The sequence below is a fragment of the Silene latifolia genome, chromosome 3 (genome assembly GCF_048544455.1).
Source record: "Silene latifolia isolate original U9 population chromosome 3, ASM4854445v1, whole genome shotgun sequence".
In the NCBI taxonomy this organism is placed as follows: Eukaryota; Viridiplantae; Streptophyta; class Magnoliopsida; order Caryophyllales; family Caryophyllaceae; genus Silene; species Silene latifolia.
In genome coordinates, this window is record NC_133528.1 from 93,738,407 (window position 1) to 93,750,124 (window position 11,718).

An 11,718-nucleotide genomic window follows, 5' to 3' on the forward strand; every position below is an offset into this window, starting at 1 on the left:
TTACTCCTTGTCAGTCGTTGCGTGTCTTGTTTATTAGTAAATGACTCGTTGTGTTAAACAATTGTATTTGTTCATTAGTCATTGTGACTCGTTATGTGAACCATTTGTCCTTGTTCTTTAGTCCTTGTGACTCGTTGTGTAAACCATTTGTCTTTGTTTAATAGTGAATTTGACTCGTTGTGTGAACCATTTGTTCTTGTTCATCAGTCTTTGTGACTCGTTGTGCTATACAATTGTAAATTGTTCATTGGTCAATGTGACTCGTTGTGTGAACCTTTTGTCCTTGTTCATTAGCCCTTGTGACTCATTGTGTGAACCATTTGTCCTTGTTCATTAGTCTTTGTGATTCGTTGTGTTAAACAATTGTAATTGTTCATTAGTCCATGTGACTCGTTGTGTGAACCATTTGTCCTTGTTCATTAGTCCTTGTGACTCGTTGTGTAAAACATTTGTCCTTGTTCATTAGTCCTTGTGTGACTCGTTATAGTAAAACAATTGTACTTGTTTATTAGTCCATGTGACTCGTTGTGTGAACCATTTGTACTTGTTCATTAGTCCATGTGACTCGTTGTGTGAACCATTTGTCCTTGTTCATTAGCCCTTGTGACTCGGTTTGTGAACCATTTGTCCTTGTTCATTAGTAAATGTGACTCGTTGTGTTAACCATTTCTCCTTGTTCATTAGTTTTTGTGACTCGTTGTGTTAAACAATTGTAATTGTTCATTAGTCTATGTGACTCGTTGTGTGAACCATTTGTCCTTGTTCATTCGCCCTTGTGACTCGTTGTGTGACCACTTGTCCTTGTTCATTAGCCCTTGTGACTCGTTGTGTGAACCATTTGTCCTTGTTTATTAATGAATGTGACTCGTTGTGTGAACCATTTGTCCTTGTTGATTAGCCCTTGTGTCTCGTTGTGTGAACCATTTGTCCTTGTTTATTAGTAAATGTGACTCGTTCGTTGTGTGAACCATTTGTCCTTGTTCAGTAGTCTTTGTGACTTGTTGTGTTAAACAATTGTAATTGTTCATTAGTCCATATGACTCGTTGTGTGAACCATTTGTCCTTGTTCATTACTCCTTGTGAGTCGTTGTGTGTCTTTTTTATTAGTAAATGTGACTCGTTGTGTAAACCATTTGTCCTTGTTCATTAGTCTTTGTGACTCGTTGTGTTAAACAATGGTAATTGTTTATTAGTCCACGTGACTCGTTGTGTGAACCATTTGTCCTTGTTCATTAGTCCTTGTGACTCGTTGTGTAAACCATTTGTCCTTGTTCATTAGTCCTTGTGACTCGTTGTGTGAACCATTTGTCCTTGTTCATTAGCCCTTGTGACTCGTTGTGTGAACCATTTGTCCTTGTTTATTAGTAAATGTGACTCATTGTGTGAACCATTTGTCCTTGTTCATTAGTCCTTGTGTCAAAAAAATTTCTAACTAAACCATTCACAACCAATTCCAACTCAAGAAGAGTGTCAAAAACCCTGCAACAACTGATAAACTAATTTACATATATAACTAAAGACGCGGAAATATAAGGATACAAACCAATAATAGAAAGGGAGACATATGTCCCTTCAAATTATATACAAACCAAAAGTATAAAAGGTTTACTAATAGAATAGCCAAAACTAGGTCCAAGGTTCCTTGCTCACTAGCCGTCTGTGACCCCAAACAAAGCATCAACAACCTGTCAATCGCATTTTATACAAACACGAAAGCCACAATTCAGTGGGGAGTAACTTCGAGTCCTCCCAGCCACGAATCGTCAAAATTTATGTAACATGTAATGAAACATGTAAACAAGATGATAAAGAATTCAATTATCAATTATTCTAACATATGAGCCCTAAACCGACCAACTAAACTAACATGTGAAACATTTAACAAATTGTAATCCAAACTCTATCAACCATAGCCGGCTTGCATCTCACCTTCTATGATTCATAGAATCATCAAACAAGAAAGGGCAATATATCAAAGACAGGCATAAGTTCTTAGCACCGTCAATAGTCACTTTGTAACTCAAGTCTATACCACGAGGTAGGGAAGGTAATCGAACCGGTATCTTGGCTCAGCGGTTACTATTAAGAAAACATGGCCAAGAGACAACACAACCCTAGCCTAAAATCTGCGCAGACCTAGACATGCGGATACACACCACCGCACCCAAGACTCACAACTTTTTTTAAAACAAAGTGAAGTGAGTACCCTAAGGACACCACCGAAGGGTCGGCTAGTACTTAAGTCGACCCCATACTATCAAAATTAGTACCGAGGTCATGCCCCAACTTGGATAAACATCCACTAGTCAGGAACACAAAGGCTATCAAGCAGTGAACATATACTCGTCAGAGACTATAAAGACCTATCTATGATGAAGGCCGAAATACTCACCTAGGACCTAGTCACAGCTAGTCCCAGCTTGAATATTTTAGCCCACACCACCCAAAACTCACCACATAAGTCAAGTAAGGCACCCACTTAACCTTAAGAGGGCAAAAAGTCCTACTTACCAACATAAATTCTAACATTCTATCATGTGAAAGCTATATAAATGTCTATTTACAGCATACAATCCCAGCAGTTCCTCAATAAGAATTCAATACTAATTTCCAATCCTAGCAATTATAACAATATAAAAGGCTTTAGGGGAAACTAGGGCCATTACTACAAAATAAAAAGCTATTTAAATTCAACTAACTAAATAAGAAGCTATTTAAATTCAATTAACTACACATGTGAAATAGAGATATAATAAATGACCTAAAACAAGAAAAAGGCCGATTATCTAATTCATTCAACCGAATTTTTACCCGCAACCCCAGCCCTGCGACAGGTACGGGTCAAATTGCGGTGACCAATCACTCAATTAATCGACATCGCATCGGTCAAAGGGACTAAGGCTCGGTTTCAAAGCACAATCAACAAAACATTACAATTATAGCTATAAAATTCATTTTGAGCCTATTAATTACCATTTCATTTTGTAAATTATCCTAACATGTGATAATTGTCAATATAACATAATTTTTCTACCCTTAGCATAACTTTTAGCTACTTTTGTGATTCTCTTAACAACTTTAACCATGTATACTCATTCTATTTATATCCGTGATGAACCTAAAATGACGGACAAAGCATGGAAAACCGCGAATCAAGCAACGGACCGACCCGGGCCAACCCCAAGACCGGCCGGGGCGCCGTGGGCTGCCGGCGGCTGCTGGCCCCATTGCCGCACCATTTCTTCTCTTTTTTTTTTCATTTTTATACATTATAAGACCGTCTGAAAATTAATTAATCGTCCCCAATTCAATTTTGATAATTTAAACTACCAAAAGGCACAAATTAAGCTTGCATGCAACTATGTTTAACATGTGAAAAATTACTACCCAAACAAAAATTCACCAAACATACAAAAATCAAAAACATGTGACGATAATTCGTCGAGTAGCTCGAAATATGTTACCTTAAGCTAGAAAATGAGCAATTAGTCCTCAAAATCGAAACCCTAACCACAACTAACCGCTATCCTCTACAATATACGAGTCCCCGAACTCGTCTTCCAATCCTTCACCTAATTAAACAATAAAAACACAAAAATTAAGCACAAAACCGAAATCACCGAAATTTGGTCTTAAAAGAACTTAATGAAAATTGAAATTAGAACATACTAAGTCGTAGATCGTGGCGAGGGGATTCCGGAAAGGTAAATTATGCGAAAAACGGACAAGAAACGAAGATTTTATGATGATTTTGAGCTTGAATGTGTATGAAAATGGGGTTTTGGTGTTTTTAGAGGATGAACAACAAGAATTTCAGAAAAATAAAAGGAAAGGGGAGGGGGCTGTCACGCGTGAAAGAAGAAAGGAGGACAAAGTACGTGCGGGATTTTTAGTCGGGATTTTTAACGAGTCGGTTTTGACTCGTTTCAATAATAATTAAATCCGTAAGTCAAACGCAAATTCCGTCAAGTCCAAAGTCTTTAAACACGAGATTACAATAAAATTGAGTATTCACATGACCCATTTCCAAATTCGTTTACCCAACGTTCAAACGAATTGTCATTTTCCCCCCGATACGCCCTTATTTCGAAATAAAAGATTTTACACGGTTTAAACTATTTTTAAACATTTCAAAACTATCAAAATAAATACTTTTCTTCAAAATATAATAAAATTATATTTCTTTAAATTATTTTTACTTTAAATACTTAATTATCACTTTTATTTTGATTAATAAATTATTTCTGAAATATATTAACGGTCCGAAATTTACGGGGCGTTACAATCACCCCTCCTTTTAAAAAGTTTCGTCCTCGAAACTTAGAAGGAGAAATTATAGTTATAAGAAAATATAGATATCTTTTCAATGAAACGGTGATACTCTTGTTGATCAGACAAGAACATCCATATTCATATCAAGATATAAAAATACTTCTTCACCAATAAATGAGAAAACCCATTATTGGGACGTCACCAACAACGAGATTTAACATTCACTAATGTTAAAACCATTTGCTAATGAACTACTTTACATACATAGCTAATGATAAGAAAAAGTAAAGATACAAACCCAAAGTAGAAAAGGGAGACATATGTCCCTAAAATGTATGTGACATAAAAAGGGTTTAAGGGTCACAATGAAATAAAACCACGTTTCGTAAATCATTGTCTTTGTTTATTAGTGAATGTGACTCGTTGTGTGAACCATTTATCCTTGTTCATTAGTGAATGTGACTCGTTTTGTGAACCATTTGTCCTTGTTCATTACTACTTGTGACTCGTTGTGTTAAAACAATTGTACTTGTTCATTAGTCCATGTGACTCGTTGTGTGAACCATTTGTCCTTGTTCATTAGCCCTTCTGACTCGTTGTGTGAACCAATTGTCCTTGTTTATTAGTAAATGTGACTCGTTGTGTGAACCACTTGTCCTTGCTTATTAGCCCTTGTGACTCGTTGTGTGAACCATTTGTCCTTGTTTATTAGTGAATGTGACTCGTTGTGTGAACCATTTGTCCTTGTTCATTAGTCCTTGTGACTCGTTGTGTGAACCATTTGACCTTGTTTTTAGTAAATGTGACTTGTTCGTTGTGTGAACCATTTGTCCTTGTTCAGTAGTCTTTGTGACTTGTTGTGTTAAACAATTGTAATTGTTTATTAGTCCATGTGACTCGTTTTTTGAACCATTTGTACTTGTTCATTACTCCTTGTGAGTCGTTGCGTGTCTTGTTTATTAGTAAATGACTCGTTGTGTTAAACAATTGTATTTGTTCATTAGTCATTGTGACTCGTTGAGTGAACCATTTGTCCTTGTTCTTTAGTCCTTGTGACTCGTTGTGTAAACCATTTGTCTTTGTTTAATAGTGAATTTGACTCGTTGTGTGAACCATTTGTTCTTGTTCATCAGTCTTTGCGACTCGTTGTGCTATACAATTGTAAATTGTTCATTGGTCAATGTGACTCGTTGTGTGAACCATTTGTCCTTGTTCATTAGCCCTTGTGACTCATTGTGTGAACCATTTGTCCTTGTTCATTAGTCTTTGTGACTCGTTGTGTTAAACAATTGTAATTGTTCATTAGTCCATGTGACTCGTTGTGTGAACCATTTGTCCTTGTTCATTAGTCCTTGTGACTCATTGTGTAAAACATTTGTCCTTGTTCATTAGTCCTTGTGTGACTCGTTATAGTAAAACAATTGTACTTGTTTATTAGTCCATGTGACTCGTTGTGTGAACCATTTGTACTTGTTCATTAGTCCATGTGACTCGTTGTGTGAACCATTTGTCCTTGTTCATTAGCCCTTGTGATTCGGTTTGTAAACCATTTGTCCTTGTTCATTAGTAAATGTGACTCGTTGTGTTAACCATTTGTCCTTGTTCATTAGTTATTGTGACTCGTTGTGTTAAACAATTGTAATTGTTCATTAGTCAATGTGACTCGTTGTGTGAACCATTTGTCCTTGTTCAATCGCCCTTGTGACTCGTTGTGTGACCACTTGTCCTTGTTCATTAGCCCTTGTGACTCGTTGTGTGAACCATTTGTCCTTGTTTATTAATGAATGTGACTCGTTGTGTGAACCATTTGTCCTTGTTGATTAGCCCTTGTGTCTCGTTGTGTGAACCATTTGTCCTTGTTTATTAGTAAATGTGACTCGTTCGTTGTGTGAACCATTTGTCCTTGTTCAGTAGTCTTTGTGACTTGTTGTGTTAAACAATTGTAATTGTTCATTACTCCATATGACTCATTGTGTGAACCATTTGTCCTTGTTCATTACTCCTTGTGAGTCGTTGTGTGTCTTTTTTATTAGTAAATGTGACTCGTTGTGTAAACCATTTGTCCTTGTTCATTAGTCTTTGTGACTCGTTGTGTTAAACAATGGTAATTGTTTATTAGTCCACGTGACTCGTTGTGTGAACCATTTGTCCTTGTTCATTAGTCCTTGTGACTCGTTGTGTAAACCATTTGTCCTTGTTCATTAGTCCTTGTGACTCGTTGTGTGAACCATTTGTCCTTGTTCATTAGCCCTTGTGACTCGTTGTGTGAACCATTTGTCCTTGTTTATTAGTAAATGTGGCTCGTTTTGTGAACCATTTGTCCTTGTTCATTAGTCCTTGTGACTCGTTTCGTAAATCATTGTCTTTGTTTATTAGTGAATGTGACTCGTTGTGTGAACCATTTATCCTTGTTCATTAGTGAATGTGACTCATTTTGTGAACCATTTGTCCTTGTTCATTACTACTTGTGACTCGTTGTGTTAAAACAATTGTACTTGTTCATTAGTCCATGTGAATCGTTGTGTGAACCATTTGTCCTTGTTCATTAGCCCTTCTGACTCGTTGTGTGAACCAATTGTCCTTGTTTATTAGTAAATGTGACTCGTTGTGTGAACCACTTGTCCTTGCTTATTAGCCCTTGTGACTCGTTGTGTGAACCATTTGTCCTTGTTTATTAGTGAATGTGACTCGTTGTGTGAACCATTTGTCCTTGTTCATTAGTCCTTGTGACTCGTTGTGTGAACCATTTGACCTTGTTTTTAGTAAATGTGACTTGTTCGTTGTGTGAACCATTTGTCCTTGTTCAGTAGTCTTTGTGACTTGTTGTGTTAAACAATTGTAATTGTTCATTAGTCCATATGACTCGTTGTGTGAACCATTTGTCCTTGTTCATTACTCCTTGTGAGTCGTTGTGTGTCTTTTTTATTAGTAAATGTGACTCGTTGTGTAAACCATTTGTCCTTGTTCATTAGTCTTTGTGACTCGTTGTGTTAAACAATGGTAATTGTTTATTAGTCCACGTGACTCGTTGTGTGAACCATTTGTCCTTGTTCATTAGTCCTTGTGACTCGTTGTGTAAACCATTTGTCCTTGTTCATTAGTCCTTGTGACGCGTTGTGTGAACCATTTGTCCTTGTTCATTAGCCCTTGTGACTCGTTGTGTGAACCATTTGTCCTTGTTTATTAGTAAATGTGACTCATTGTGTGAACAATTTGTCCTTGTTCATTAGTCCTTGTGACTCGTTTCGTAAATCATTGTCTTTGTTTATTAGTGAATGTGACTCGTTGTGTGAACCATTTATCCTTGTTCATTAGTGAATGTGACTCGTTTTGTGAACCATTTGTCCTTGTTCATTACTACTTGTGACTCGTTGTGTTAAAACAATTGTACTTGTTCATTAGTCCATGTGACTCGTTGTGTGAACCATTTGTCCTTGTTCATTAGCCCTTCTGACTCGTTGTGTGAACCAATTGTCCTTGTTTATTAGTAAATGTGACTCGTTGTGTGAACCACTTGTCCTTGCTTATTAGCCCTTGTGACTCGTTGTGTGAACCATTTGTCCTTGTTTATTAGTGAATGTGACTCGTTGTGTGAACCATTTGTCCTTGTTCATTAGTCCTTGTGACTCGTTGTGTGAACCATTTGACCTTGTTTTTAGTAAATGTGACTTGTTCGTTGTGTGAACCATTTGTCCTTGTTCAGTAGTCTTTGTGACTTGTTGTGTTAAACAATTGTAATTGTTTATTAGTCCATGTGACTCGTTTTTTGAACCATTTGTACTTGTTCATTACTCCTTGTGAGTCGTTGCGTGTCTTGTTTATTAGTAAATGACTCGTTGTGTTAAACAATTGTATTTGTTCATTAGTCATTGTGACTCGTTGTGTGAACCATTTGTCCTTGTTCTTTAGACCTTGTGACTCGTTGTGTAAACCATTTGTCTTTGTTTAATAGTGAATTTGACTCGTTGTGTGAACCATTTGTTCTTGTTCATCAGTCTTTGCGACTCGTTGTGCTATACAATTGTAAATTGTTCATTGGTCAATGTGACTCGTTGTGTGAACCATTTGTCCTTGTTCATTAGCCCTTGTGACTCATTGTGTGAACCATTTGTCCTTGTTCATTAGTCTTTGTGACTCGTTGTGTTAAACAATTGTAATTGTTCATTAGTCCATGTGACTCGTTGTGTGAACCATTTGTCCTTGTTCATTAGTCCTTGTGACTCATTGTGTAAAACATTTGTCCTTGTTCATTAGTCCTTGTGTGACTCGTTATAGTAAAACAATTGTACTTGTTTATTAGTCCATGTGACTCGTTGTGTGAACCATTTGTACTTGTTCATTAGTCCATGTGACTCGTTGTGTGAACCATTTGTCCTTGTTCATTAGCCCTTGTGACTCGGTTTGTAAACCGTTTGTCCTTGTTCATTAGTAAATGTGACTCGTTGTGTTAACCATTTGTCCTTGTTCATTAGTTATTGTGACTCGTTGTGTTAAACAATTGTAATTGTTCATTAGTCAATGTGACTCGTTGTGTGAACCATTTGTCCTTGTTCAATCGCCCTTGTGACTCGTTGTGTGACCACTTGTCCTTGTTCATTAGCCCTTGTGACTCGTTGTGTGAACCATTTGTCCTTGTTTATTAATGAATGTGACTCGTTGTGTGAACCATTTGTCCTTGTTGATTAGCCCTTGTGTCTCGTTGTGTGAACCATTTGTCCTTGTTTATTAGTAAATGTGACTCGTTCGTTGTGTGAACCATTTGTCCTTGTTCAGTAGTCTTTGTGACTTGTTGTGTTAAACAATTGTAATTGTTCATTACTCCATATGACTCATTGTGTGAACCATTTGTCCTTGTTCATTACTCCTTGTGAGTCGTTGTGTGTCTTTTTTATTAGTAAATGTGACTCGTTGTGTAAACCATTTGTCCTTGTTCATTAGTCTTTGTGACTCGTTGTGTTAAACAATGGTAATTGTTTATTAGTCCACGTGATTCGTTGTGTGAACCATTTGTCCTTGTTCATTAGTCCTTGTGACTCGTTGTGTAAACCATTTGTCCTTGTTCATTAGTCCTTGTGACTCGTTGTGTGAACCATTTGTCCTTGTTCATTAGCCCTTGTGACTCGTTGTGTGAACCATTTGTCCTTGTTTATTAGTAAATGTGGCTCGTTTTGTGAACCATTTGTCCTTGTTCATTAGTCCTTGTGACTCGTTTCGTAAATCATTGTCTTTGTTTATTAGTGAATGTGACTCGTTGTGTGAACCATTTATCCTTGTTCATTAGTGAATGTGACTCATTTTGTGAACCATTTGTCCTTGTTCATTACTACTTGTGACTCGTTGTGTTAAAACAATTGTACTTGTTCATTAGTCCATGTGAATCGTTGTGTGAACCATTTGTCCTTGTTCATTAGCCCTTCTGACTCGTTGTGTGAACCAATTGTCCTTGTTTATTAGTAAATGTGACTCGTTGTGTGAACCACTTGTCCTTGCTTATTAGCCCTTGTGACTCGTTGTGTGAACCATTTGTCCTTGTTTATTAGTGAATGTGACTCGTTGTGTGAACCATTTGTCCTTGTTCATTAGTCCTTGTAACTCGTTGTGTGAACCATTTGACCTTGTTTTTAGTAAATGTGACTTGTTCGTTGTGTGAACCATTTGTCCTTGTTCAGTAGTCATTGTGACTTGTTGTGTTAAACAATTGTAATTGTTTATTAGTTCATGTGACTCGTTTTTTGAACCATTTGTCCTTGTTCATTACTCCTTGTGAGTCGTTGCGTGTCTTGTTTATTAGTAAATGACTCGTTGTGTTAAACAATTGTATTTGTTCATTAGTCATTGTGACTCGTTGTGTGAACCATTTATCCTTGTTCTTTAGTCCTTGTGACTCGTGGTGTAAACCATTTGTCTTTGTTTAATAGTGAATTTGACTCGTTGTGTGAACCATTTGTTCTTGTTCATCAGTCTTTGCGACTCGTTGTGCTATACAATTGTAAATTGTTCATTGGTCAATGTGACTCGTTGTGTGAACCATTTGTCCTTGTTCATTAGCCCTTGTGACTCATTGTGTGAACCATTTGTCCTTGTTCATTAGTCTTTGTGAGTCGTTGTGTTAAACAATTGTAATTGTTCATTAGTCCATGTGACTCGTTGTGTGAACCATTTGTCCTTGTTCATTAGTCCTTGTGACTCGTTGTGTAAAACATTTGTCCTTGTTCATTAGTCCTTGTGTGACTCGTTATAGTAAAACAATTGTACTTGTTTATTAGTCCATGTGACTCGTTGTGTGAACCATTTGTACTTGTTCATTAGTCCATGTGACTCGTTGTGTGAACCATTTGTCCTTGTTCATTAGCCCTTGTGACTCGGTTTGTAAACCATTTGTCCTTGTTCATTAGTAAATGTGACTCGTTGTGTTAACTATTTGTCCTTGTTCATTAGTTATTGTGACTCGTTGTGTTAAACAATTGTAATTGTTCATTAGTCAATGTGACTCGTTGTGTGAACCATTTGTCCTTGTTCAATCGCCCTTGTGACTCGTTGTGTGACCACTTGTCCTTGTTCATTAGCCCTTGTGACTCGTTGTGTGAACCATTTGTCCTTGTTTATTAATGAATGTGACTCATTGTGTGAACCATTTGTCCTTGTTGATTAGCCCTTGTGTCTTGTTGTGTGAACCAATTGTCCTTGTTTATTAGTAAATGTGACTCGTTGTGTGAACCACTTGTCCTTGCTTATTAGCCCTTGTGACTCGTTGTGTGAACCATTTGTCCTTGTTTATTAGTGAATGTGACTCGTTGTGTGAACCATTTGTCCTTGTTCATTAGTCCTTGTGACTCGTTGTGTGAACCATTTGACCTTGTTTTTAGTAAATGTGACTTGTTCGTTGTGTGAACCATTTGTCCTTGTTCAGTAGTCATTGTGACTTGTTGTGTTAAACAATTGTAATTGTTTATTAGTCCATGTGACTCGTTTTTTGAACCATTTGTCCTTGTTCATTACTCCTTGTGAGTCGTTGCGTGTCTTGTTTATTAGTAAATGACTCGTTGTGTTAAACAATTGTATTTGTTCATTAGTCATTGTGACTCGTTGTGTGAACCATTTATCCTTGTTCTTTAGTCCTTGTGACTCGTGGTGTAAACCATTTGTCTTTGTTTAATAGTGAATTTGACTCGTTGTGTGAACCATTTGTTCTTGTTCATCAGTCTTTGCGACTCGTTGTGCTATACAATTGTAAATTGTTCATTGGTCAATGTGACTCGTTGTGTGAACCATTTGTCCTTGTTCATTAGCCCTTGTGACTCATTGTGTGAACCATTTGTCCTTGTTCATTAGTCTTTGTGAGTCGTTGTGTTAAACAATTGTAATTGTTCATTAGTCCATGTGACTCGTTGTGTGAACCATTTGTCCTTGTTCATTAGTCCTTGTGACTCGTTGTGTAAAACATTT

The 11,718-nt window shown here is 36.9% G+C and overlaps 1 long non-coding RNA gene across 1 annotated transcript; it reads right to left on the minus strand.

Moving 5' to 3' along the window:
* Positions 1 to 1,480: 1,480 nt before the first annotated feature.
* Positions 1,481 to 3,871, minus strand: LOC141646175 (uncharacterized). The gene is made up of 3 exons (XR_012545404.1): positions 3,670 to 3,871; positions 3,465 to 3,572; positions 1,481 to 1,685 (listed from the first exon to the last, which is right to left on the minus strand). It is a non-coding gene; the product is annotated as an uncharacterized LOC141646175 (long non-coding RNA).
* Positions 3,872 to 11,718: the final 7,847 nt, after the last annotated feature.